Below are 24,219 nucleotides of genomic sequence, written 5' to 3'. Positions count from 1 at the left end.
CGCGCACACACACACACAGACACAGACACACACACACACACACACACACACACACACACACACTACAGTAAAATCTTCAGGATTAGAATTTTTGAGTACTTTTGGTTCCAAGTACACTGGACACAATGTATTCTAGAACTTACTCTGTTGTCACACATGAAGCATGACCCAGACATACATCCTAACCCAGGAGTCAGTGGCAATGCAAACCTTGCTCTTAAGTTCTATGGCAGAACAAGTCTCTGCATCCCAGGTGGAAGGTGAAGCTGAAGGGTTGTCAAGGTCACTGCCAGAAACACTGCCATGTGGCCTTTGCCCGAAGCCTAGCCAGCTGCAGATCACACTGGAGGCTGTGACTACTTATGGTTAGCAGTGTTCGGGGGACAATGTAAGCCTTCCCCTCATCACAAGGCATTTTAAGGAGCGGTATTTCTAATGACTGGCTTCCTGGTACATTGGTAGCATTCTCTCCTCAGTCTGGGGTACAGCCAAGCACTCAACACATTCAGAATGCTAAACAATACAAATCTAGTAAGGTCAGGCCCTGAGATGGTTTTGCTGACATAAGACTTTTGGACTTCCTTCAACAGACAAATTGTTTTTCTGGACAAGCCATACTGTGTGGTACATTTATTTAGAAAGAATATTTGTAGAGAAAAAAATGTGCTGAGAGGCTGAGTTCTCTTCTTCAAATGATAGTCTCACAACTAAAATTGTTAGGCTATTGTTGTTCAACTGTTTGAGAAGAGACTTTATTGGAATGTTAGTGTTGGAAGAATCCAGATGCATCGACCCCCCTCCAATTGTGGCTTTTTACTCTCACCCAGATTTTAGCTGAGGAATCTTGTCTCTTGGGAGCAAATCCCACGCCTGGGGAGAGGCCAGGGCCCTTCTAATCTTTCGTGGGATTCTGGAGGGAGCGGAGTGTTTGCTTGGCTTTGCTTGGTTTTCATCCCGTTTCTTTCTGGGTTTGGGTCGATTCCTTTTGGTCTATGGATTCTCTCGACATACTTCTCTCCTGGCTCCATCTCTCACCCTCAGTTCAGCAATGGAGCTTGAACTTCCAGGTTGCCACACTGAAATGCGTATGCCTTGGCCCTTTTTGTAGAGAGAAGGCTTTGCTAAAATTATAGGAGCCAAATTGAGGCAGATAGACACGTTGATGAAAACATCATACGTCTTTACTTTGTACTACTGATACATGCTTACTTAATAATGTCTGTGTGTCAGGGGGCGGGGGGGGGGGGCATGAAGATCAGGTAGTTGTGTGGCCGGGAGTTTTTGTCACAGAGTGGTGATCTTGCTTAGAAGTCAGCCTCCCTCTTGTCCCTTCTATATTTTCGTGAGGACAGGAAAGTGAGCTGGATCACGTTGACTCCAGTGGAAATACAATGGTCTCCTCTTGACCACTGGGATGGTTGATCATGTAGGTAATTATAAAAGTAATAAAGTGATTATATAGGTAAAGAATGTTTCTAGTAGGTAAACCAAGGTCCAGAAACAAAATGTCAGCTGTGCATACAAACGTCATTACAAGGCCCCAGCTATACCGCCGGGATAACCGCGAAAACAGGTTCACTGAAGACTGCCATTAACGTGTGCTACTTCCCCATTGTGTCATGGCGAACATTATTTGAGAGAGTACAGCTGTTCTCAGCTCAGTGTGTGCCCTCGGCACTAGAAACGGAATGAAGAAAGCCAGGTCTTTCTTGGTAAATCTTGACACTTGAGGACTGTGTTATGCCTACAGGATATCAGTGCAAACTCTAGTCACACGGAGTTCGGAGGACCCATGGAGGACCAGAAGTCATGCTGGAGACAGACACTGAAGATGCACCAGGCACTTCTCTCTCTGTTCACAGGGAACTTTATTGAAGTGCAGGTAACTCCACTCCATAGATACACACTACACTTCCACAGGCTCTAGAGAGAGAATGGATTTGTCACAGAACAGGACCCTATGTGAGACAGGTATCCACACTGTTCCACTTGTCTGGCAGCCATCACTGTCTGGCAGTGAGTAGTGGAATCTTAGCCCTGACACAACCTATTCCTCCCCAAGATCCTGTGCTGTACCTGGTGCTCCAGATCCTTCCTCTTTCTTCTGTATTTTTGGCTTCAGCCCCTTCTCAGCTCTAGTGTCTGAGTCTGAGGAACCTGCTGTCTGCTTCTATCTTTCCACTTCCAGGTCATTCCTGCTCACATAGTCCCTCAGGAATCTCTCCCTCAGTCTCTGGATCAGGTTACAATGCCCTCCACTCTGAATCCTTTCTCCCACCTGCCAAAACCTACCACCTGCCTGTCATTTGCTGTCACACAGCTGTGTCATTTCTGGTACTTCATGGTGTGTTTTGCAAAGAAATGTTTCTATAGATCAGAAAAAAAAAATTCACAGGTTGCCTATCTTCTGATTGCTGGCACCAGATAGAAGAAGGGCCTAGTCTGTGATAAACAATAAACAGTTGTTAAATGACAAAACACATTTGGATCAATTAAGAGAAGGGAGAGACATGTTCTAAGTGGGATATTCTTTGAATTTTTTTATGGGGCTTCAAGAGTGTGCTGTGCCTTGGAAGAGTGTGTATCATGGGCGTTCTGGGTGGCAAGTGACAGAGTGAGCACTTGCTAACTTTAGAGGAAAAAGAATTTGTTGGAAACAGTGTACAGACTACAGCTTCCACACCGAGCTTGAGAACTGTTGAGTGCAAACTGGAGGCAAGCATCTGGCAAGGGGCACGCAATTGGGGTCATGGCAGTGGACAACCTGGGGACAGTCATCTGCAAGGCTCTGCTGGGCCATCCCAGGTGACCCTTCCTTGCACTTCACTGCTGCTCAGCTTTCAGTTGTCCTCTATATTGAATTCCCTCTTGCTGAAAGCCAGGTCCAGATGGTGGGACCTAAATGGCTGGTCCGGATTTCATGCCTACACAGGCATTTCTGGGAGGAAAAAGTGACTGTTCTTCCCATTGGTTTCTCGCCATGGCTGGTTTCTTCCTTCCACCAATGGCTCAGAAGGCCAGCCTCACTTTCCACACAAGCAGGGTTTTCAGGATGCTGAGAAGATGACCTTAAAGCAAGTGAAGAGAGATGACATCGGAGACAGCCAGGAGGTGGGAAGAAGGGCATGCCGGGAAGGCATCCTGGCCGCATTTAACAGCCGGTGAGGGCACGCAGGGAGAATAGTGGAGAGGGCTGAGGTGCGGAGGGGAAGAAAGAGCAGTAAGACAAGAAAGGTGACCAGTGACAATGAATTCTAGTCCCCAGGTCTGACCCACCCAGCTGTTCTTCGGGCTGTCAGTTTGTAAGGAGAATTCAAAATGTGTTTTAAATTGAGGCCAGGCAGGAAAGCCCGGCACTTCCTCTTGGCTTTCGTTCCTGTGCATCTATTCCTTTCCAAGTTGAAGGCAATGCTGGGGCGTAACAGATGCCTATAAATTACACAAGGGGTTGAACTAGGGTTTGAATCTGCTTTGTTCTTATTTGAGATGAGAATTGTTGCTGGCTTATGAAAGTAGAGACATTACAACGGCCATTTCTTTGAGTGTATTTGAGAGTAATTCTTCAAGATGCGATACGGTTATCAGCAAGGGAGTGAGGAAATCAGTGGGTCCCCTGAGTGGACCAGAAATGACTTTGAGTCCTTTGACTAAGGGACTGGATTTTGGGAGGGTCACTTTCGTTGCTGCGACCTAACCTCCCCCACACCCCTAGCCTAGTGGAGGGTGGGAGCTGCTGATGGCTATCATCTAGGGGGCTTCTCATCCTCTTGACAAGGCAGTCTTTTGTGTCCTAGAGGAGAGGGAGCTTGAAGCACAGGGACAAGGTGTGGCTGATGGGGCCCGATAAAGGCCAGACAAAAAGCCCACTGTAGTACTGAAAGGCTCTCCAATGTAGTTCTTTAATTTCCTCCCTTGGAAACGTTCCTCGTCTTTTCATCCCGGCCTTTATCTTAACTTCTGATCGGAGCAAAGCAGCAGCCTTTCAAATTGAACAAATAGGCTCCTCGGCTGGTGACAAGTGTACCTCATTTTCTCGAAAGCCTTCAGCAAGGTCACACCTTTTTAATTTATTTTCTGTAAGAAAAATCTAGCGGCAGGATGGAACAAGGGCCTGATCTCACTAGAGGTCATTCCTCCAGTTAGTCATAAAACAGAGCAGAATTAAAAGCTGCGTGATGTTTGCCCTCACCTGCGGCACAAAATCCGGGGCAGGTAAGGAGAAGACCCTGGCCAGCCTCAGGTGCTCCCTAACCTGGTTCTGAGTGCCACTGTGCCAGGCTGTCCCCACCTTCTTCTCTGCTCATCTCAGCCTCATACCCTGCCTGCTCAAACTCCCCAACACAGGCGCCATGTTTTCCATGCCAATCAAGATCACCACTGGGACTGTGGTCAACATCTCTCATGTAAACAGATGGATAGGGAACACTCTTCCTTTAATTTGTTTGAGCTGCTCATTCCTTCTTCCTTTTTCTTGCCCATCCCTAATATTTTTCCTCTGCAAGATTTTTTTTTTTCGGGAAGAGGGGGTGAGGGAGGTCATTTAAAAGATGAGGTGAGTAGTTTTACACTGAAATAAAGAAAAGGGCTTTGTTCTGAGTTTCAGTTATTGGAAGTCTGTTGAGCGTCTCTGCCAGCTCACAATGGATTCCCTAAGCTCTCGTGGTAACTTTCTCATTCTGCCAACAAAATAACTGTCTTGTGCAGTTGCAAATGTAAACTACATGCATTCTGGCGTGAATGCATACGAACTTTTTCTTGCAGACAGGAGAGAAAAGAGGATGATGGGTGCACGCCTTTAATTAGGTCATTTTATGAGGATTATACATTTATGTCAAAGTTTTTTTTTTTAATTAAAAATACAAAACCACCTTTCTTTCTGTAGAAGATGAAGAATGCACTAGCTAGAATGGATAGTGAAATCCCGTCCACTTACCTCCCAGAAAAGATCATTGAGGACACACACTGTGTTACTTCCCAAGTGTCTGCTTGTGTTGTCTGATCCCCTTGCCCTTCCTGCATTGTGTCGTAAGCATTTCTCTGCTGTGTGAATACTCACAGAGCGCTGTTATTCTGTTGTGGGTGGGCACACACTTAATGCATGTTGGCATTTAAAAAACGGTTTTCAGCTTGTATCTGTTAAAAGGAAATGTGTGTGTGTGTGTGTGTGTGTGTGTGTGTGTGTGTGTAGCTGTGCAGGTGAGCACAGGTACCTGCAGAGGCTAAAAGTGTTGGATCCCTCTGAAGCTGGAGCTGGAGGCAGCTGTGACTTCCTCAGTATGGAATCTGAACTCCAGTTCTCTGCAAAAGCAGTCTGTGCTTTTAACCCTTGGGCCATCTCTTCCCAAAATTGTGTTTTTTATTAGTGATGTCAAAATTCACTCTTGGCGTGTTGATTATTAGTAATTTTTTATTGTTGCTTGGAGACAAGCTGTAAGGTAAAGCTGGCCTTCATCTCTCAATCCTCCATTTCTGCCTGCTTTGTGAGGGGTTTGGGGCGTGCACCGCCACGCCGTTTCTTCTCTTATGCACAGTTGCATTTTTTTTTTTTTTTTTGGCTGTTCATGAGAGTTTGCTTTGCATATTGATCTGTAAGCCATTCTTCATAGTTGGAAGACAGTAATGCTTTTTGGGTTGCTATTCCGTATCCTGCCTACTTTGACGTGCACCTTTTGAGTTCTGTTGCTTTTGAAGACGCCACAGTGCATCTGTGTGTTTAGCGTTCCTGCCTGACCCTCCAGTCAGCCTTGTAGTCTCATTTGCATATGCTCTTGGAAACATGGCTATTTAATAGTCTCATCGTTTTTTTTTATCCTCTCTTTTTTTATATGTAACCCTTGATTTTGAATTTATAATATTTTATGTGTTATAAGATAGGTATCCGTATTTCTTTCTGAGTAGCTCAATGATTTCTCTAAAACTGACTTCCTGGAGGTGTGTTTCTTTTAGCAAAGATGTAAAATCTGAGTTCTCTTCCACTGCCTGTTTATTCTAGTACCAGTCTGCAGTGACTTATTAATAAGTGTGGTTTATGTTTTCCCAGTAGTCTGCCATTGTTATTTTTTTAATCTTCAATAGTCTTGATTATCTCTTTAACAGATAATTTTTTAAATTCCTGAAAGTTAATGTTTAGAAAAAAAAAAGTATTTTGACCAGTGAACTTTTATTCAATCCAATAATATATTTTTTTGATTGTCCAAAAAAAAGATGGTTTGGTTGGAACTGATTCAGACTGAACTGGGAAGCGCAGGCTGTGCACCGTTAGCTCTCCCACCCGACAACACAGTATGCCACTTCGTTCATTGCTTGAAAAAAGCTGTGATCCTCATTACTGGATTTTGCATTTTTTAATTTGTAAGGATTAAAAATTTCCTATTAGTTTATCTCTGAGTTTCTAATTTTTATTACTATAATATATTGAATGGTTAACTTGCTTTAGAGAAGATGTTTGTATGACACTGATCCCATGCTCACTGTAAAGTGGCTAATGTTATGTTACTTTGAGTTCATCTCAATCATTAAAACAAACAAACAAACAAAAAACACAGAAAAAGTGTCTTAAGGGAAAGAAGACTGAACACATGGTACATTTTAATGTTCTTCATATCTGGAAGCTGATGCAAGAGTTTCAGCAGTCTGAGGTTAGCCTGTTTAGATAGATAGATGATAGATAGATAGATACGAACATACATAGATGATAGGTAGATACATCAAGATAGATAATTAGACACATACATATAGGTACATAGATACAATGATACATACAGACGATACATAGAGATATCGATGATACATAGGTACATAAATATCATACATAAAAAGATACATAGATGAAAGGTAGATGATGGTAGATTGAAAAAAACAGATAAACAAAAACACTAACAAATGAAAACACTAGGGCAAGAGGGAGGATGGTAGCAGTCAGCATCACTCCCCACCCATGAAAAATCATGGGCACCACAATGTGCAGTAGCAGGATCTCACTCATTTGGCCACTTCAGTGCTGGTGATTCTGATGGACTGAGAAGCAGAGGTCAGCCTGAAGCATGTGGATGAGGTCCTTCGAGGTGAAGGCGTTGTGCACACTTGGTCAAAAGGGGGAATACTAGAGGGGGAGAGGGGCACATGGCTGGACCAGGAGGCACATGGACCATGTTCTTACAGTTGAAGCCAGAGGAGAGACAGAGAGCTCACATCATTAACCACAGGCATGAAGCAGAGACTGAACTGGAAGTGATGTGGGGTTCAAAACCCTCAACGACTGCCCTTCTTCCAATAAGGACCAAGCGTTCAAATACCTGAGCCTACAGAAACAGTTCTCATTTAGACCCCCACAATTTACCCCCTGGCTCCAATCAGCTCATGGTTATAGCAAAATGCATAATGTAAGTAATACAAATTCAAAAGTCTCCGTAGTCTTTCACAGTCTAAATACTATTTAAAAAACCAAAGTCCAGGGCCTGGAGTGATGCCTAGGTGGTGAAGAGCATTCGTCCTCTGTAGAGGACCTGGGTTCAGTTCCCAGCACTCACGTGACAGATCATAACCAATTGTATATCAGCTCTGGGTGATCTGATGATGCCCTTTTCTGGTCTCTGTGGCCATGGCACATACATGGTGCATATATATAAAGTAGTCAAACATCAGACACATGGGGGGGGGACCCAAAACACTAAAAAAACAACAAACAAAACTTGTCCAAAGTCTCTTCTGAGACTCAGACAATATCTTAATTGTAGCCCCTGCAAAACCAGAACCAGAACAAAACCCCTAAACTTTATGCTTGCAATATATGATAGCATAGAATACATATTTCTATTCCAAAAGAAAAAAATAAGAGAACAGTGAGGAAATGCCAAAGAAAAGACCAAAGCCCAGTAGGGCAGACTTCAAATCCTGTGTGTCCACATTGGTGTCAAAGAGCTTAGATGGTTTGCCCTTCCAGCTTTGCTGCTTGCAACATATGCTTCTCTCTAGGGCTGGTTCCATTTCTTGTGTGCAGTTCTCTTTGGCAGGTACTCTATGATGCTGGCATCATCAATATCCTGGGCATCTCAGCATCCCAGGCTTCACGGTCACAACTTTGCAGAATGGTCCTTTATAGGCTCTAACCATCTCAGTTCTTCGTTCAGGGGCTCCACGGCCACATGCTAACTTGCTTCAGTGCCTCTCTGAAAGCATGGAGGAAGAATTCACAGGCCATTTACTCTTGCATCCTTCATGGTTTTAAAGCCAACAGCCTTGGATGACACCGCCAAGTCTTGCTGCCAGCTTGGGATGGACCTGGCCCTCTTGAACCACGTTGACAGCAGCTTTTGTTTGCAGTTGTTTTGTAGGAGCATAAAACTCCTCAGGCTCATCTCTCTCACAAGCAAAATCTTAGCTGGGTGGAGTCTTACACTGAAGGCATCCTTTCTTTGGTTCAAACCAGGTTTCTCCTTGATGATGCTAGTCTTAAGAATTACAACCTCAGCCAGGCGTGGTGGAACAATGCCTTTAATCCTACACTCTGGAGGCAGAGGCAGGCAGATCTCAATGAATTTGAGGCCAATCTTATCTGCCTAGTGAATTCCAGGACAGCCAGGCAATATAAAGAGACATTGTTTTAAAATAACAAGACTCCCTCCAACCCAGCCCAACACACACACACACACACACACACACACACACACACACACACATTACAGCCTCTCTTCCAGTAGATGTCTTATCTGCAGCATTTAAGATTCCTAGTGGGTTTTTCTTCTAAACTGATATTTTGTATTTCTTTCTGCATTGCTTGCTCTTTTTAGATGTTTAAGTGTTATCTGTAGCAGTATTTTGTTATCTTGGAGCAGAATCAACTTTAGGTTGTCTTGAAATCTCTGCCAAAGAAATCAGTTGGTTCCTTGTTAATTCAGCCTCAGGCAAGTTCTCAGGATAAGGTAAAAGGCCTATTGACTCTAACATCACAGGAACTGCCTCTAGCCGCAATGCTATTAAAGTCCCTGATTCTCTCTGAATCCTTTTGAGGCAGGCCTCTACAGCCCATGTGCTCCCAGCACCAGTCTTCCCAACCCCTGCTAAGATGGTCCATTAAGACCTGCTCACATATCTAGCACATTTCTAGTCTAAAGTCTGAAAGTCCTCATTTCTCCAAAACCCAACATGCTCGGGGTTTTCACGGCTACTCTTTGATACCAATGTCTATATCCGCTTGCTTTTTTACTTTGTGTTTTGAGACAGGATTTCTTTGCATAGCCCTGGCAGTCCTAGAACTCACTCTCTAGACCACGATGGCCTCAGAAACACAGAGAGCCATTTGCCTCTGCCTCCTGAGTGTTGGGATTAAAGGTGTGCACTAGCACGCCGAGGTTCTAGTTCCTTTTTTCTTATTACTGTGATAACACCATGACCAAAAGCTACTTGAGTTTATTTTGGCTTCAGGTTCCAAAAGAATAATAGTCCATATCAGTGAAAGGAAAGGCGGGAGCTGGAAGCTGGAAGCTGGAAGCTCACATCTCAAACACAAGCAGGAAGCAGAGAGAGGAAACTAAAGTGAGGAGAAGCTTTGAAATATTAAAGATGCCCCTAGTGATGTGACATACCCACTCAAGAAGGGTTCAACTACCTCTGCAAACAGGGCCACTAATTGGGAACCAAGTGTTTAAATATCTGAGCCTACAGGAAATTTCTTTCTTTTTTAAGATTTATTTGTTTTATGTATGTGGCTACACTGCCACTGTCCTCAGACACACCCGAAGAGGGCATCAGATCCCATTACAGATGGTTGTGAGCCACCATGTGGTTGCTGGGAATTGAACTCAGGATCTCCGGAAGAGCAGTAAGTGCTCTTAACTACCAAGCCATCTCTCTAGACCAGGACATTTCTGATTCAAATCATTTCATAGGAGGAAACTGTAATTGATGATTTCCGGGTTGCCATGTGGCACGAGTGGCTTCTCAGATGAGATCATATGAATCATTAATTCTAGTGAGTTTTTCAAACAAGGTACTTGTGTGGGGTTACTGATAGGGTTGACGGATGGAACAAAGGTATTGGAGGAAGGGCCCAGCAGTTAATAATTGCACCCTGAGAACACCGCCCTGACTCTGAATTCTAGTTTTATCTTTTTATATGTAGAGATCACTTCCACTTTCTGGGGTTGGGGTGGTCGGGGTGGGGGGATGTTGTAACAATGCACACTCCTTCCTGCTGCTCGTGAGGGCAGAGATGCTGCTTCCTTTGCTCAGCACACTGACCCACAAAGCAGGTACTCAGGCAAATGTGGGTCCATAAAAAACTGTGATAGATCCCAAGAGGTAGACAGATGTTGAATGATGAAGACTGACACTACATCATAGGATAGGTCAAGAGTTATTAAATGATGGATAGATGGTAAATAATGGGTAGAAAGATAGACTTTAAGACACTGTTTTAGTTCGTGCTCACTAGAAGAACAGAGTGTAGAGCTAGCCCAACAGTGGCTGTCTACCAATGAAAGGTCTGAGTATCCTATAGTTCAGTCTACAGGGCTGGATCTCAGCTGGTCTTCAGTATACTGCAGAATCCCGACAAAGTTGGACCTAATTCCAGCGAAGGAATGGCCTTGCCAGATGAAGTAAGAGCAAGCAGGTAGAGTGAAACCTTCCTTCCATGTCCTTCAGAAAGGCCACCAGCAGAAGGCATGGCCCAGATTAAAGGTGGCTCTTCTCACCCCAAAAGATCCAGATTAAAAGTGGCTCTTCCCACTTCAAGTGTTTTAATTAAGAAAGAAAAACCCTCCCAGGTGTAGCCAGCTGCTTGGGTTTTAGTTGATTCCAGATGTAGTCAAGCGGGCAACCAAGAACAACCGTCAGAGGTCCACCTCCTGTCAGTTTGACCCACAATCAGATCTTCTTAGATCATGCTTAATTTCCAAGTGAAGATAATTCAGTCATAATTATGCCTAACATGATAGAACTGTCTCTCATACAACCACAAACAGCTATGTTTTAGAATGGGAGTACATTTCTCAAAGGATATTCTTTTGGTAGCTTAACACTTAATATATTATATTAACACTAGTGTTCTCTTAATTGATGTTACATTGATGATAAAGAAATTGAGGGGGATCTGGAGACATGGCTCAGTGGTTAAGGACACTTGGCTGGTCCTGAGTCCAATTCCCAGAAACCATGTGGTGGCTCACAACCATTTATAATGGGATCTTATTACTTCTACTAACTTTCAGCTGTTCATGTAAACAAAGCATTCTTATAAATTTAAAAATAGTAAAAAGAAAAAATTGAGACACAAATATATTCTTGACAAAATATGACAAATATTCAAGTCAATTATAATCCTCATTTCTGAAGCAGGGCACCTGGGCTTTAGCTGGTATTTATAGCTACCCTGCTCTATGACCCATTCTGTATTTCCTCCACCCTTGGCAAGCACCTCAGTAGGTCTTGGCTCTTTTCCTGGAGGAGTGGCACATACTTTCATTTCTGAAGGGTCTGTGCTCTTTGTCATCTTGCCTGGATTAGGCTGTTGTAGTTTCCCATTGTCTTTAATCACAAGACTTGGTCACACCAAGAGACACCCCTAAAGAATTTACTACAATGCAGACATAATCTTTCAAACCTCCAATGTGAAGAAGTAGTTCAGTTTCCCTCTTTGTAATCTGGACGGATAAGCCCATTCCAACCTGTTATTCCTTCCTTGGCTTCTTGGCTTAAGGGCATCAAAAGTCCAAAGTGGTCAGGGTGTCTGAACTTCCAGTTTAATGAAATGTTTGTTGTGTCTCATGACAGAAACGCACCCCACTTCTGGTGTCAAATGTTTGTCTTAGTTAGGGTTATGATTGCTATGATAAAACACCATGAACAAAAGCAAGTTGTGAGTGGAGAGGGTTTATTTGGTTTATAGTTTCACACCGCAGTCCACCACTATTGAAGAAAGTCAGGTAGGAACCCAAATAGGGAAGGAACCTGGAGGCAGGAGCTGATGCTAAGGCCATGGAGAAGTGTGCTTATTGGTGTGTTCATCCCGGTTTGTTCAGCCGGCTTTCTTACAGAACCCAGGGCTACCAGCCAAGGGATGGCACCACCCACTGTCCCCTATCAATCTACAGGCTTGCTTACAGCTTGATCTCACAGAGACATTCTTAAAATCAAGAGGGCCTCTCTGATGGGTATAGCTTGTGTCAAGGTGACATACAACTAGTCAGGACAGACACCACATACAAATCAAGGACTCTTCTTAAATTCAGAGATTATTTCCAGGTCTATATGGTCATTTAGTCTTGGCTTCTGTGAAAATCAGACTTCTTAGATCTGTGTTCCTCAATCTGTGGGTCTTGACCCCTTTGGGGACCTGAACAACTCTTTCATGGGGGTTTGGTGGGGTTTATATCAGATGTCCTGCATATCACATATTTACATTATGCCTTTATAACAGTAGCAAAATTAGTTTTGAAGTAGCAACAAAATAATGTTATGGTTGTGGTTCACCACACACCATTGAGAGACTGTATTAAAGGATGTCAGTATGAGGAAGGTTGAGAACCACTGTCTTAAATGAAGTCTTTGGAATTTACTAAGTGTTAAAGGTTAGGAGTGGATTGGAACAGGAATTTAAACCATAATGAGTGGACTTTAACAAGTGTGTGTCTCAGTGTCTGCTTCTCCCTCAGCCCATTTCTATATCCCTTATGTATCATACACACACACACACACACACACACACAGAGAGAGAGAGAGAGAGAGAGAGAGAGAGAGAGAGAGAGAGACTTTCAATGGATCCTCTTCTGTCTTTCTCTGCTTCTCTTCCTTAGCACATGACCAGCTAAAGCTTCTGAGTTTATGCAAGTCAATTTCTACCCTGGAGTGAGAGGGGGGAACCTTCACATCATTTTGAAAATCCTAAGAAAAGGCTATAATTGGCCAACACTGGATCTGCTGCGCTCACTCAGACTGGTCCTATGCTTCCTTTACTGTGAGCACAGTGTTCACCTGACTGTGTGCATGGAAGAGGGAAGTAGCAAAAAAACAAACAAACAAACAAAAACAACAACAACAAAAAAACAAAAGTGGCCAGTGTTCAAACACAAGGGCCATTCTGAGACATGATGAAGCTATCGGCTTCCAGCGTTTTCTACTGAGTGTTGCCCTGGGAGACTATTTCAGGCTCGTCCCTGGTGGCCACACCTATCTTTCTCTAAGCAGGAGGAAACTGTGAAATGGCTTGTCTGGGTGAGTTGGGGATAGTACTGCTGTAGTGGTTGTCTGTGAAGCCCTGACACAGTGAGACTACAGAGCTCGGATCTGACGAACAGCTGAAGAGGTGTGTGTGTTTACGGTTTAGTCTCCAGTCAATGGTGTTATTTTGGAAGGACATGGAAGCTCTGGAATGTGAGGTCTCAGTGGAGGGTCACTGGGAGCTGGTGGTCTTCGAGGGTCTAATATCTCTGGCCACTTCCTGTCACTTTCTCAGCTTCCCAAACAGGGATGACATATTCAGTTCTTCTCCACCATCCACCCCACCACCCCCATGATGACCTGTTTGAGGACATAGGAAAACACACCCTAAGTAAATCCTCTGAAACCATGAGTTCAAAACCAACTTTCTTCCCTAAGCTGTAACCGGGTCATAGGGACAAAATGTAATGAATACATTTTGTCATCAGATAACGTTTCTTGACTCATGGTGCACAGAGTTCCAAGATGACTACCGGGGGTTTCCAAAGCCAAACTGGTGCCTTCATGATGCCCATCCATTTTTGAAAGGCTAAATGTATTTGACAAGTAGTTATTGAGGCCAAAAATAAGGTGACCATATTCGACATTGCCTTGGCCTTGAGGACAGCCTCTGATACACCAGCTGTGGCAGCTGTGTTTGGGAAAGTAAGGGAAAGGAGGACAGAAGTCCTGACTAGTTGAGCCAGCAAATGTGTGGTGCCGGTTTCTCTAAACCCCACCCACCATTCACTTACTTCCTGTTTCTGGAAATTAGTTTTGAGCCTGCTGCTAAGCATGAGCAAGGAAGACTGGGAAATGGAGTTTGGGGTACAGGGGTCATACTGGCGGGTTTGTTGTTTTTGTTTTGTTTTTTGTTCCACAGGGAAAAACAAGAACGGATTATGGGCCTCAGAGTCGGCAAGTGACAGGTCTGTCTTCCACTCTGCCCTCATACTCCTCAGTTGCCACCGGCATGGCAATAGTCCTCTCTCTGGCACAAAACAGCATGTTTCCATGTGGATCATTTGACTATTATTGAGCACCTACTTCATGGCAACATTGGACAAGATAGAAAAATATCCTTGCTTTTGCTGAGATTCAAATTGGTGGGTGAGTAGGTAAAAAAAGAAAGAAAAAGAAAAAACGGAGGCTTGGCTTGCGTGGGGTCAAAGTCACCAAAGCAAAGCAAATCCCACCAGGCTTGGGAAGCGGACCAGAGGGTTTTGAAACTCAGCTTAGGGACCAATGAAGACCTCACTGAGAAATTAGGAACCCAGGCACCAGGGAGATGATACCTAAGAGCAGAGCCTGCAAGTACAAAGGTCAAGGAATGGAAATGGTCTCAGTGTATCTATCTGACTTCTTTTCTTTTTTTCTTTCTTTTTTTTTTTTGTTTTGTTTTGTTTTTGTTTTGTTTTGTTTTTTGTTTTTCGAGACAGGGTTTCTCTGTGTAGCCTTGGCTGTCCTGGAACTCACTCTGTAGACCAGGCTGGCCTCGAACTCAAAAATCCGCCTGCCTCTGCCTCCCAAGTGCTGGGATTAAAGGCGTGTGCCACCACCACCCGGCTCTACCTGACTTCTAAGTCAGGGTGTAATGGACAGCAGGAAGGGTGAGACAGCAGGAAGGGTGAGACTCCGAGAGAGCAGCCTTTGGCTTGCACTCTGACTTCCATAGCCTGTGGGAATGTCTGCCGAACAAGCTACATTTAAGCTTTCCTTCCTCCCTATTTACCTAATGGGTAGGCAGGTTTGTGGTCTATTGGCATAGAGGTGTGGGTGTTAGGTCTCAGAAACCTGGGACAAAAAGCTCACTGAGGTGCCTATTAACATATCAAAGCGATGCTAGCCAATTCTCCCAGCATCCATCCTACCTGAGGCTCCTCCTACCACTCCCCCATCACTCAGTACCTGTGGCTCCTCCCACCTCTCCCTCATCCCTCAGCTCCCAGCACTTCTCACCCCTTTCCCTCTTCTCAATCTCTCTCAGAGATTGGAACCTTAGAGACTGGGTTTCCACTTCCCCTGACCCCCAGTTTGACCCTTATGTAATTCAACCATTTGGGCTATCCCAGTTTCTTGGCCACCTCTTAGGTTTGCCTCTCCTCTCTTGCTCTCCTTTCCCCTCTCTCTTCTCATGGTCTGGTTTAGTCTGGCCAGCCATGTTCAGCCTGGACCCTTCCCTTTGCCTGCCTTCTCCCTTAAGTCTATAACAAAAAATGTCTATATTTTAGGAGTAGTCTAGCACCTTCCATTTCACTTTTTCATTCGGTTGGGATCTGATAACCAACAGATTCACACCGTGATCCTCCTCAGTGACACACAACAGAGACGTCACACATCCATGTCAGACAGGTCACACAAATCACGCACATACATCTTATTTCCATCAAACACGTCACGCGCATCAAACGCGCGTCATACATGCCACATATGTCATACACTGCATTTGTAAAGACTTTTTTATTCTTTCTCTTAAAAGCCCCAGCACTGCGACCCGCCGGCTGGCTGTGCTGGTGCACACTTTAAAAGCTTCATCTCCTCGGTGGCGCCTGCCTCACGCAGCCAACTGCGAGCAGAGATCTCAACTGGCCCGTTAGAAACGTATTGAATGTGAAAGCATCTTCAAAGCATGCTTGAGGTGCGCCTTGAACAAAGGGATTGTTGCCAGTGGGTTTAAAGATGGGGCCCGGACCCAGATGCAGATGGAATTACTTAGAGGCAGTTAGGGAAGGAATTCAAAGTGCAAGCCGAGACACAAACCTGGATTAAACCTACTGACTCTGAGGAAACTTGCACTGTGAAGTTTGTCTTTCCCCCGCCCCCCACCTCTTCCAATCCAAGCCCCAAACTGCTAAGTCTCAGATGAACAGGGGAAAAGTGTAATTAACTGAACTGAGTAGCAGAAAGAGAATTGCGGGAAGTGGGAAGCAGTTAGGTAGGATTCCTGGGACGGAGCTGCTGAAGCCCATGCTAGGCACTGGGAAAGAGGCTGTCTGAGACACTGTGCTGGGGGGAATGGGGGCAGTTAGAGATATGGCTCCAACATGTGCCAGAATCTCAGCTGATCCTATAATTAAAGGAGTAAATATTTTATGAAGACAACACAAGTAAGATCTTACCAGCACCACACTCTGTACTAGAAGTCATTACCAAAACCAAGCACTTGCTTGCTGTCTCCAGGAACCTGAAAGGCTGACCCAGCTGCTCCCCTGACTAGTGGAATATTGCTGATGAAGGGATTAGACATCAAAGAGCCACCAGGTCCTTGACCATAGGAGAAACAGACCCAGGATGAGGTCTTTTTAAAGCAAAAGCCACTCCTAGACTTTCACCTCAAAATACCTCTGGTATCTCCACAGCATAAACAAGAATGCCCACCATGCAAAGCTTAACCAATTGACCTCCTCAAAGAATACACAGACATTATCTTGAAATCTTCGGGGAGGTCAAGGTTTATTGGGACGTGAAAAGAGCCACAGAACCAACTGAATTAATAGATTCAAATAGCTCAAGTTAAAAAAAAAAAAAAGAAAAAAGAAACTTAGATGGATAATATGGTGGATGTGTTCATAGATGGAACACGATTCAGCACTGAAAAAGAAAGAAATCCTGTCATTTGGGACAACACAGATGGCCCCAAAGGACAGTATATTAAGTAAGTATGCCAGACACAGAAAGACAAGTACCATATGGTCTCTCTCCTCTGTGGCATCTAAGGCTTTGCTTTCATAGAAGCTCTGTGGCTTCTCAGAGGATGGGAGGTGAGGCTGACAATGGCGATGACTCACCATAGAACAAATGGCATCTTTTGCCATTGCTCCTGAGAACAAAGTACTATATCGACAGAAACGTGCTGATGGTAGTCCTCTTAGCTACAACTATGTGCCCATTAACTAGTGTCCTGCCCTCCTCCTTTAAGAGTCTCTGTGTATCAACAATTCAAAAAGGAACAAACTGAACACAACCCACAAAGTGGCTCCAACAGCTTAAACTGGTCATTCACAGAAGCCGTGGGAGTCACTGGAAGGTTATGGAAAGCACCTAGCTTTGCTATTCATCAGGGAATCACAAGTCAGAGCCACAGTGGGATTCCACAAATACCTATCAACAGTTGCACCTGCTTCTTCTAAAACTCCAGCTCAGCGGGCTTCCCACAGCCCCCTTGCCTCATCTGCGCTTGCTTCCATTCCATCCTACGGCAGCCATCCCATCTCTCTCCGGTCTCCTCTACTTCTGTCTCCATCCTGATCCACTGCATTCACAGCTGACCAAGTCTGCCAGTTTCCCCATCTTTTGGGAGTTTCCCAAGCCAGCGGAACAGAGACCCTTCCCTTAGCTACGTTGAGCCTATATTCTTCTGCCTCTTCTTGCAAACCAGCTGAGCCTTGATTAATTTTCTCTGAGAATTCCCAGACCCAAATGACCTGTGGTACTCTATTCCTGTCCTCCTTGAGGTAACTGCTAATCCAGCCTCCTCATCTTGGCTCTGTTGTCACTGAGGTTGTCCTCACTTTCACAATTCACACACCTTGGTTCTTATTCTCAGGTCACCATGGATCCCAGTGTTGCTGTGCTTGTCACAGCTGTAATTTAATACTGTGTGTGTCCTGTGAGTGGTCCTTCCAATGCCTCTCTACAGGACAGGGAAGTCATGTTTCCCTGAAGAAAAAAAAAACCTTCACAGCAGCACCCAGCAAAATGTGTGAGGAACCTCTGGGAAGAGGGACAGGATGATCAGGTGGCAAGCTCAGACCTCGACTGCCCTGCTCCCATTCCCAGCTCTGCCCTTCCTAGCTGTGAGACCTCCGGCCAAGTTTCCCGACATCTACCCCAATGCATGGCAGGGCTTAAGGGGACGTGTGGCGGGAGGGTAAAGCCTAAAGACTAATTTCTCAAGGCCTGAACTGTGTGGCCTCAGGTTCCCTCACAGGAATAACATTATGCAGAATGAACAATTCCCTGTTGGCTGAGTGGCTGCTTCCCCAGCATGTGTGTCATCTTCATTTGCCACGGAACTCAGGGCCTCATAAGCATGAGAGTGACTAGCCTAAGGAGGGGCAGGACCCACAGTCGTGGTTGTCTTCAAGGAATGAGGCTGTGGGTTCCATCAGTGGTTCCTGTGTGTGAAGAGCACACATGGAAGGCAAGGCAAGGAACCCGTGTCACAAAGAGGAAGAAATAGGGTCTCTGAGTTTGAGGCAGACAGAATGGTGTCCTGTGCATTCGCTGCATAGCTCAAGCCATGGGGTTGGGAGAAGGACCAGCATCTACCTTTCCCAGAGCATGGCAGTCATTTTGCTCCTTTCCTGTTCATAGTCGTCACTTCTGACTGAAGACAAACCCTACAGTGAACCAGGGCTTCCTGAATCCACACATGGATGTTGCTCAGATTTCTGTCTTCCCTCTTCCACCTCCTGTAACTAGCATCAGATCCCAAAGCTCAAAGAGAGGGATCTCATGCCCTCAGAAGATGCACTGAACAAGCAAAGCATGAGGTCTTTGCTCCACCAGTTCTGGGAAGTTCCTCTCTAGGCTAGGTCCAGCCCAAGGCAAGAGATACTGAAGAAGCTGGTGGCAACTGTGCAGTTGATGGATACACACCAAGGTACTGCTCCCAGTGCTATCTTTTCCCCCCTCATAAGGAAACTTACAATGGAAGTAAAAGGTTGGGAAATGGAGGCCTGAGCCAAACAAGGAAAAGTGGTCAAAGAGAAGGCAAACTTCACACAGCCTGTGGGGGCTAGTCATGAGGAGCTGCAGTCAGGAGAGCGGAGTTTCCAAGTCTAGGAAACACATGCCTGGACTCGTGGCTCCCCAGCAGCCATGGTTTTGAGAAGTGAACAGTGCGTGCCTTTGTTTGGTAGGGAATGCCTCTGTCAGAAGACCCGGTTCTGAGCTGAAGGCTGGTGACTCATCCCTCAGTGCTGTCTGTCCGGAGCTCTGTGGGAAACTGATTCACCAATTATTTTCAGAGTGGATGGCAAGCTCCCCACTCTGTTATTTCTCCACTGCCTCTTTTCTTTAACAAGAGGAAATTGAAGATCATAACCATCTTCATGTTCATAGAGTACATTGAGTAGTCCTCACAGGTTAAATGTGTCCAGTATTCCCCCATAGACTCATGTGTTTGAATACTTGGTCTCTGGCTGATGTTCTGCGTAAGGAGGCTTTGGAACTCCTAGATGAAGCCTGTGGTGACTGAGGTCACCAGAGGCAGGAATTTCCAGGTTATTAGACACTTCTGGTTCTGGCCACTATTTCCTGACCAGCCCAAATGGACTCCGACTGACTCTCTGACCATGATGGATCAGGTGAAATCATAAGCCAACATCAGCCCATCCTGGCTTTTCTGTTTCAGGTGCCTTGGTTACAGAGGTGCAACAGAAACAGTTACAACTGTTAAAGAGTAGACGGGACGTGCTACACAGTGCTAAGTACCCCGCAAGCAAAGCTCGATGGCCCCCAGCCCCTGATGTCACAGGTTTTCCAACTACAAACAAGGGCTATCCTGGTCGCCTTATTCTGTTTTGCTCCATCAGGCATCTGCTAGGGGAGAAAGTCAAGCAATCCAGAAAATTCTCAGCCAGCTGGAAACAGGAACGTAAATACAGTCCACAGGCCATAAAATGGATCCAGGGTTGTGCCGCCGATCTGGGGATACCGTAGATTTGAGGTATGCCAATGCTAGTTATGTTAGACAGGCTTGTGTTGAAAATTAGCTTATGTCTCTGTAAATATAGATGGAGACAACCAGCACACGCCCGCTAGGTTGGAGCGCCATCGCCGTTAAGTATGCAGTGTTCCTTCATGCCGTCTGTTGCTCTAGTGAAGTCAGCATCGATCTCTGAGAGACTGGCCAGTGCCTGCTGCATGTAGATTGGCAATTTGTCAGTGTGCAAGCAACAAGAGTTGAATTAAAAAAGGCTTTGAGTTCTGTCTTTGTTCACCAACTATGCTGATCCTGGAAACCTATCCCACATTGCCCTAGTTCTGGCACCCTTTCTTTTTCTAGTCTACAGCCCCAATTAGCTTTTTCTCCAAGGTCTTGCCTCTGATGCTCTCCCACAGTTCTCAAGCGTTAACTGCCTCTTGTCAGCTAACGTTCCCCAACTCTGCCCGCCCCCGTTTCGGCCTGGCCAATCAGATAATCACATTCCTCTAGCCACAGGGTTGGTTCAGAGGTGAACATGTGATTCTATTTGAACCAATGAAGGACAAGCATAGAGCTGCAGGCCTCAGAGCGAAGGTGACTGAGTGTGGGTTTTCCACAGGCGAGCATCTGCATGGAGAAAGCAAATCTGAGAAGAATTTCAGCCCCAAAGAGCAAAATCAAAGAATTTTGAGAATCTGAGTCCAGAAGATATCAGACAAGCCACCGGATCAAGCCATACCTGAAGGCAGTCATCTTAGTGCTTTACAAGTTCTTCAAGTTCTTCATTTTCCTTGTTTTTTTTTTCTTTTGTCTGTGGTAAGAATTGATCTATAACCTCGATTTTCTAGAGATTATAGATCAATTCTTGATCTGGAGGTTCCTGGAGGTTGAAACAGAAAGACTGCAGTTTCAAAGCTAGCCTGTGAAAGTCTATCTGAAAAGAAGAGGAAGAGGAGGAGAAAAGAAAAAAAATGACTTAGCAGTTTGAATTGTTTCCTGTCTCTCATAATTGATAAACTTTTCACATTTGCTAATTTACACACCTCAGAAAGCTGCTTGCTGTTTCTTGTGTCTTTAAGACAAAATCCCTGACAAAAGAAACTCCCAGGGGGGAAAATATGTTTCTCTTGACTAACAGTTTGGAGTTGGAGAGGGTACAGTGCATCATGGTGGGAGGTGAGAAGAGAGGAAGAAGTCGCTGGAGACACTGGTCATGCTCTGTGCACAGTCAGGAAGCAGAGATGAATGCTCCTGTTCAGTCAGCAGTCTCTCTCTCTCTCTCTCTCTCTCTCTCTCTCTCTCTCTCTCTTCCCTCCCTCCCTCCCTCCCTCCCTCTCTCCATCCTTCTCTCCCTCCCTCTCTCATTTTCTTTTATAATCCTTTTATTTGTTCCAGGACTCTGGTCCTTGACGTACAGTGTGGGTCTTCCCAGCTCAGTTAACCCTACCTAGAAACTTCTACACAGACATACTCAGCGTTGTGTCTCCTAGGTAGTTTCAGATTCTATCAAGTTGACATCAATATTAACCATCATGCTTGGATTTTGATTCTACTCCAGTATGTTGTTCACTTCCAGAACTTTCCGCAGGAAAAGACTTGCTTTTCCCAACGCCTTGGTGGAATTCTACAGTGCTTCCCCACGGGCTCTGTCTATTAGTTTTGTTTTTGCAAGGAGGAAGATGGAGACGGGGAAGGGGGTGGGGGCAGCACTGAGGTGTTGCAGGTCACCAAAACTTATGCAGCTACCGAACAGCTGATACGCTCCTGTGCCATGTCCACCTCTGTGTGGGACTCAGGATACAGTTATAATCATTGCAAATAATTACTTTTCTATTGGCTCTGTGCATGGCCTCCTGCTTCAGCTCTGAGCTCTCAGGTTCCTGTTTCCAGACAATGCCAACACAACAACATCCCACCAGGCAAAGATCTTGAAGGGTTGTCTCTGCTGTTGTAGCAGATGTAACACTTGTCAGATCACATGTGTGCCCCTTCCATAGCTCCGTGTCTGCAGCCTGAAAGGACAGGTTAAGCAACATCAAACTGTGAGGGAGGATGTTTTCTCTGCTAAATGGCTTCCACTGAAGCAATCCTAAGTGTGCATCTAGATCCCAGACACTGGCAGGGAGGGTCACAAGATTTGCTGATCAATCTGTTTTATGTTACAGTCAGTGTAGGTAAGCATGCATTTCTGAAAATGCCTAGACAGATCCCAGCATTTAGTGAGCTGTGAGGCAGAGCCAGGCCAAAGTTAACTGGAAGCCCAGTCATCCATCTGTAACATGGTCATGGATTCAAGGTCCACTTGTAATGTTTCCATCCCAGGTGGACCAGGTGTCACCTGGCCCAGGATGAGGTAACTTCCACAGGGGCAGAGAATACGGTTTACTGTCCCTCTGGCCATGTCTAGAGGGAGGGTACCTGCCATGTCAGAGATGCATGAACATCCTTAGTGAGCAAAAGTCACTCCGGGAACAGGCACATTTTTAAAGAAAGTCCCAGCAGGCCCCTGGTTCAGGTGGAGATGTCCAAACTGTAATGTTGTGGTCACCGATGGGTAACAACCTGTGTTCTTTAGCAACACAGTTACTGTGGTTTGAATGGACATGGCCTCCAAAGACCCACAGGGAGTGGAACTATTAGGAGGTGTGGCCTTATTGGAGGGAGTATGTCACTAGGGGGGTGGGTTTTGAAGTTTCAGAAGCTCAAGCCAGGCCCAGTATCCAGTTCTCTGCTGCCTGCTGATCCCTATGTAGAACTCTCAGCTGCCGCCCTAGGACCATACAACCATGCTTCTCTCCATGATGATAATGGTCTAAATCTCTAAATTGTAAGCCAGCCCCAGTTAAATGTTTTTCTTTATCAGAGTTGTCATGGTCGTGGTGTCACTTCATAGCAATAAACCCTAACTAAGACACAATGAAATGGCTGCCCTCACCCTGAAAATCAGGGTCCTTAATCTGGTGGCCTGAAGGCTAGCTTCTTTTAGCTCTTATGCGTGTGAATTTAGCTTTTTTTTTTTTTTTGCACTTGAATTAAAATTGATCACAGGACTAGGGAGATGGTGCAGTGAGTAAGATAACCTGAGTTTAATCTCCATAAAGAAGCCACACAAAAAGCCAGATGTTACAGTGAACATCTGTAATCCTAGTACTTCTGTAGCAAGATGGAAGGAAAAAACAGAATTGGTGGAAAGCTCTCAGGCCAGCTAGCCTGGAGTACCTAGCATGGCAGAAAGAAAAGAGGTGAGAAGCAACTCCTGAAAGTTGTCCTCTAAGTATGTGATGACATGCCTGCACACACACAAGCCCAGGCAAATAAAGACAAAAAGGACTGTGGGGAAAGGACTCCCTTGTAGGGAGAAGAGAGGATGACAGAGGTGGAAGGGATATATAAGAGTAGATTTGAAAATAATTAAAATGTATTATACATATGTATGAAATTGTCAAAGAACAAATTTAATCTATAAAAGTAAAAAGCTGTTTCGCAAAAATATTTACATGCATTTCATCTGTGATATATAATTATGCGCATTATATATAACCAAATGGAAACTGTGGGGATAATGTGGTGTTGTTAAAATAGGAGTTTCTGGCTTCCCTTTATAATAGAAAAGCTTCCAGGTGGTGGTGGTGGTGGCGGCACTTGCCTTTAATCCCAACAAAGGCAGGCAGATCTCTATGAGTTGAAGGCCAGCCTGATTTACAGAATGAGTACCAGGTCAGCCAGGGCTACACAGAGAAACCCTGTCTCAAAAAACAAACAAACAAACAAACAAAAAAACAACAAAAAAAACCAACGCAAAAAAAACCAAAAAACCAAAAACAAAACCAAAAAAACAGAAAAACAAAAACAAAAAACCCAACCCCCCAAAAAACAAAAACAATCCCCCCCAAAACAAAAAAATGAAACAAAAACCCCAAAAAGCCAAAAAACAAAACCAACAACAAAAATTGGTAATAAAAAGTCATCCTCCTTCCTGAAGGGCTACAGTTGGCTAGAGCTGAGGAGTCTGTGTTCCCAGGGAATAAAGCTGTGATCTTTGGTTTTCTTAGTCTCAGCCTGGCTCCCTTGTTGTTATGGCCTTTCTGTGGCTGAAGACTTAACAGATTTGGGGGTATGGGATGGGGTGACATTTTAAAATGTCCCTTAAATTCCATCCGGGGGCTGAGACAATCAGACACATGTATCCTTAGCAACACTGAACATTAATGAAAAAGGCCAAATTTCTTGTAAGCTAATGAAGAGAAGGTATGTGATATTGGTCAGGGTGACATGGTGACATTAACATTTCTAGTCACTATCAATGATCCTGAAGACTGTATAGGAGAATCTAGAAGTGCAAAATTTAATAGCAGATTCCCCATGAAGAA

This window comes from Arvicanthis niloticus, chromosome 18, assembly GCF_011762505.2.
Source record: "Arvicanthis niloticus isolate mArvNil1 chromosome 18, mArvNil1.pat.X, whole genome shotgun sequence".
Taxonomy (NCBI): Eukaryota; Metazoa; Chordata; class Mammalia; order Rodentia; family Muridae; genus Arvicanthis; species Arvicanthis niloticus.
This window is presented reverse-complemented; position numbering follows the sequence as displayed.